Source organism: Sinohyriopsis cumingii, chromosome 9 (genome assembly GCF_028554795.1).
Source record: "Sinohyriopsis cumingii isolate HCF-2022 chromosome 9, ASM2855479v2, whole genome shotgun sequence".
Classification (NCBI taxonomy): domain Eukaryota; kingdom Metazoa; phylum Mollusca; class Bivalvia; order Unionida; family Unionidae; genus Sinohyriopsis; species Sinohyriopsis cumingii.
In genome coordinates, this window is record NC_142969.1 from 119208529 (window position 1) to 119214170 (window position 5642).

The 5642-nt window shown below is 34.2% G+C and overlaps 1 long non-coding RNA gene across 1 annotated transcript; it reads left to right on the forward strand.

Moving 5' to 3' along the window:
* Window positions 1–824: 824 nt before the first annotated feature.
* Window positions 825–4739, forward strand: LOC149792577 (uncharacterized). The gene is made up of 2 exons (XR_016423298.1): window positions 825–1176; window positions 1999–4739. It is a non-coding gene; the product is annotated as an uncharacterized LOC149792577 (long non-coding RNA).
* Window positions 4740–5642: the final 903 nt, after the last annotated feature.

The following is a 5642-nucleotide window of genomic DNA, read 5'->3' on the forward strand; positions in this document are numbered from 1 at the left end:
GGCAAACATATTAGATGTACGTATATCAAGCCATGAACTTTCTATTAAGTACATAATTATCTGAGTTTCTAGGATGTATTCAAATGTGTATAAACAGAAATAGGTCAGCCATATCGGTGGTTTCGCACATTGTAAAGAAGGAAGTTTAAGTCTATAAAGAACGATACAATAGAGCCTATCCCCAGTACCTACCAAAGTACCCAAACAGGTTAAACACGTGCCTTATTTTTAGATCTCTTGCTCAAAATCTTTAAGTATATCATCCATCCTACCAGAATGGTAGTTTTCAGTTTTGGGGATAAATATCTTTTTTAAAATGTTTAAGTTACAAGCCATTTTGCTGGCGTTGAGTTTTATTTTGTACTTTTTGGACCAATATTATTTGGTTATTTTTATTAAAAGATGTTAATGATTAGTTTTGAGAAACTATACTCTTTTGTCCCCTATTATAGCCTCTTCTTTAGGTGACTAATTAAAGGGTATAGAAATGGAAACGAATCGACGGCTTGAAGAGTTGTAAGATAGAATATTAAGGCTTAGAACGATTTCTGTGTCAATACTAATGCTAACTTCCTATTGCAAAATGCCACAAAATGGTTTTGTGTTAATTATTTTTTACCATTTAACCTTTACGTTTCTTTTAAAACAAATTACAACAATATCAAAAAAGTTATTTTTGGATTCCTATCATGTAAGTGTAAGACGTTCTGTAAATCAATATATTATGTTTGCAGTTCAGAAGGTCTTGTTGATCTAACAGTGCGTGAAATCTGTTGTACCTTGCCAATTTGCGAATTTTGACATTTCATCAGTTTCAGTGTCTATAAAACTTACTCTTCACAACCATAAACATGCGCGAAGGAAGGTAAAACATCTGAAGGCGATGAACCGTTGAAAGCAATAAAATCTCCGTTAATTCCACAACGCCATTCACCAGCTTTGATGACGATGACATATTTGGAAGATACGAATTTCCCCAGACGAATCCTCATATTGCTATACCAAGCATCATCATGGTTTCCATAGCATCCATGGCGGGCACTTTTGGCAACATTCTAATCCTCATTGCTGTGACTACTCATAAAAAGTTAAGGAACATTGAGTCAGTCTTCATCGTCAACCTGGCTATGTCGGATTTGTATGTGACAGCGATTGCAGATCCTATGAACATTGTCGGTGGGTAAATAAAGTCAATTGTACTTGAAAGCACACAATGGAGACATGAATGGGATCGCTATCATGTCAGTTACTTAAGACCGGTTTGAGTGTATTTACATTTCTGGTTCCTAGCGTCATATAAGACTTTTGTAACATTCGTCGTTATCCTTGTCGATTTACCTACCAGTTGTCATGCATATTACAAGTGCTTACATTTGGCAAGGTGTGAACTCTTTATGTAATAGTACATTATATAATATCAGAAGTCGATAATACACATCCATACTCGATAATCTTTCTTAGTCTCCCATGAACCGTATTTCCTAGCGTGCTTTCTTTCTTCCTTCCCTCCTTCATTTGATAAATAAATCAATCGGTAAATTATAAAGAAATTAAGAAATAATTATCCCATCGATCTGCTTCATTCTTGGAGAAAAATATTTTTATGTATATAGAAAATCCTGTAATTTGGTTAGTTAGTTTGCTTGGCTTGCAAATTCAATTTAAATGGGCATGTGTATCATGTCTACAATTACCCTAAAATAGCATTCTTACCAGAAAGATGCACGTACAAACGTTTAAATTTTTAGAACACTTTCATGAGAACAACCAATGGGTATGGCGTGTTACTATTTGTGCAGTGTTCGGTGTTATGTCTATACACGTAAAAGGCAATTACAAATTCAGACTCCTTCCTCTGTAAATATTATTGGATTTTTAATATCTTTGCAACTGACGGAAACATTCCGCTTTAAAAGACTCAGAAAAAGTTGAGAATTTAATATCTATGTTTTGTGCTACTTGTTTAACTGGTGGTATGTTTTCTTTCTTGCTTTATAGCTAAATTAGAGGGTGAAAAATTCTTCAACTCAGTACCTGGACTTTGTCAGACAATCGGAAGCCTTTGCACCATCTCCTGTATAGGATCACTGATGTCAATTGGCTCTCTTAGCTTCAACCGGTACATCCGTATTTGCCATCAAAGCTCTACTCCAAACTTTTCACGAAACGAAATTGTATTTGCTTCTGCGTGGGATTTTACATATTTGGAGTATTTATCGTTATGCTGAATCTCGCGAAAATAAGGCGATACTTTGCATTTGGGACAGGATGGCTATGCACAATTTCACAATCGTTTTCTCTGTCGTTCTTGTATATGTACCCATGATCCTCATCGGTGTCTGCTACTCCCTGATTTATTATTACGTCGCCCGCCATAGATCAAATATGATGCTCTCGACTAATAATAATTCTCTTCAGAAAAGCGTCAAAGTTCAAGTGGCAAAGATATTTTTCATAATTTATGCAATACTTTCGGTGTGTTTGATCCCATATGCACTTGCAATTGCAGTAGACCACAACAATTCTTTCTCTCACGAAGCTCATTCATACATAGCCATCTGCACCCCTCTATCAACTGGATCGTGTATTACACGACACACAGGAATTTCCGCGAAGCTTTCAATGATATTCTTTGCAGCTGCAGAAATCCTAAAAGGAAAGGTGGAGAACCAGGCACTGTGTCAAACAGTGAAAGCAATAACGCAACTACTGGAACAAGCTCGTTATCAAAAACAAGTCACATTAACCAGTGAACTACGGAAACCGGAAACTAGTGTATATATATATATATATATATATATATATATATATATATATATATATATATATATATATATATATATATATATTTATAGAGAGAGAGAGAGAGAGAGAGAGAGAGATGGTCAGGCGGACAACTACCCTCGTTATGAGTCTGGCGGACAACTGCCCTTCTTATGTAAATAGTGACGCTTGCTGATCGATTCGCCTATGCAAGATTTAGGCGAAATCAGCATCTACTGTGTACTTGTAGAACTGTATAAATAAGAACGTTGTATCTAAAACTATTAAGGGGATGAAACGTTCTACCCATTACACAGACGAAACACTGCAGTAGAGGAAAGCATACTTTGCTAGTTGTTTCTCTGAAACGACGATCATATGCATATTTTTAGCTCTGTAGAATAATCACTGCTTGTTATAACTATGCTTTCCTATATTGTGCTTAAAATCCAGAGTGTTTTACTTATTGTACAAATGTCGAAATAAGTGTATATACGTTGTCCACAACTATAACTTTGAGAACTATAAACGTTGGTCTAACTTTTTACATAGTAGAGTGTAGATATAAACATTTGTATAATTAATTTTCCAAGCGCTTGAGCCTTTGTAAACTTTTGAGAGTTGTGTTACACTAGTTCATGGTGTCACCGTAGAGACAGACAAAAGCCAGACGCTAATGTATACATATATTTAACCATTACAATAGTGAAATGTTTGTGGGGTTAAAAATGAAATCCTCTTTCAGATGGGGACGATAAATACACGATACATGTGCAAATTATTATGATTCTACCTACATACCTGTCCACATAATATATATTTTTTACTATGACCAAATACGCATAAAAATATCACAAACTTTGTCTCGAAATGTGAAAATTCATTCTCTGACATGTAGAATAGACATGACAAACGGCATGTATTTCTTGCCTTATGTGAACGGCTTTACATGACAGAAGAGTATTTTGTCAAGGAATGCCACAAGATAAGGTTGATGAGGGTTTTGTTAGTTGTGATTTCAGCTGTTCAAGGTAACGAAATGTAACCAAGTATATATATTTACAAGGGCATTTAGTCCAAACGCTCGAGGAAGAGGCATACTATGAAAAGCTGGGAAAAGGAAAATAAATCGTGATGAATGACAAGCTATAAAAGGATTGAACCCACACCAATTAAATAGCGACAACAATGAAAACACCTACCACCTGTTACCAGTTCAGACAAAATCTAACGAATGTTATACATGTATGAATGTAAATATTAAATCTGCTGTAGCTTGTGGAAACGTACATTATTACATATATTCAAAACGAAAATGTGATGGCGAAGTAAGCATTTCTTTTGCTCAAACACAATATTACCTGGTCCATCAAATGATTTAATGATCTTGATATTCATTCATATATATATATATATATATATATATATATATATATATATATATATATATATATATATATATATATATATACACTAAAATGTCTGATTGGTCTCCATATGTCTGTTCTTCCTGATCATTCAAGCACATCTGTGTTTTCTTCCTTATAAATATTGATTTATCTGAGGCTAAACATAGAGAGTACTATACACCTAACCTAGGTTTTAAAATATCAAGTAATTAATTTCATTAAACTAGCAGTGAATAGGTGAAAGAGATGTGTTTATGTGTATGAAATAGAATTTTCTAAAGCAATTCACGTAAACTTTGTAACGTGACCGGAAAAATCTATCAATATTTTTAGCATTTTATTATATTCTGACGAACGTATGCCTTATTAGCTTCATTTGGTTTTCAAGTATTTTCAACAAATATAAATGTAAACAATGTTTTACGTCAAAAATCGAGGTACCTTAGACCGTATGAAGGATATGACCATGTCAAGATTGTTTTAAACTCTCAGAATATATATCAGTTTGCTTATATTGTATATTTGTATTGTTAAAAAGCATGTGTATTAAATACTGAAAATAATAAATGGAAACTTTTGCCTTTTAATTACGATTCCAATGGGCCCTGGACAGCGCAGCAGTAACAAGCTCGTTTTTCAGCTCTGTTTTTTATGTTAGAAAGGGTGACTAGGAATATGTTGCCCCGAGGCACAGTCATTTTCTGAGAATAACTTTCAGAAAATGTCTCACACACATTGGATCGAAGATTTATATCTATTAAATAGGGGTGCACGGTATTACAAGTAAACCGTTGTTTTTTGCTTTTGTTTTCCCGCTGGTACGTACCACTGTATTTTACAACTCTACGAGTACGTCGGTAGTTTCCGTCAACAAGGAAAGCACGGAAGTTATCGAGGAATCTTGTATAGACTTAAATGATATTAACATCCTGCTTTCATTATTCACTTTCAAAATAGCTCAATAAATTAACTTTCAGTTTATAAAAGAAAGTGTCACAGATTAATGGTGAATGTTACAAATGTAAAAAAATGAATACCCATTTAATCTTTCATGGCCGATCTGGCGTGACATACAGATATTCAGTCTGTGATTCCGTATCGCACTCCTAAAACTTCCATATCGCACACACAGCCTGGAACTACTTTTGCAACTTGAAATATTAAACAATAGTCCACTTATAAAATATCCGGATTGATTGAAAATTATACATTCTAAATTATTATAAAATGCCAACACACGTTTGTAATTTCAAGAAATGCAGTCATATTTGGTGAAGATTGTCGCTTTTGTGACTGGGAATAATAGGAGAATACTGTAATTAGCGACGAGCAGTTTATGTTCATTTTGACGGTATCTAGGCGGAGAAATTAGAGTTAGTTGACGTGGATAAAATTATCTTAGACAAAATGTTTGACAATGACTTTTCAGACGAAGCTGGTAATCAAGTGATACGAAACATGAAAGAGAGA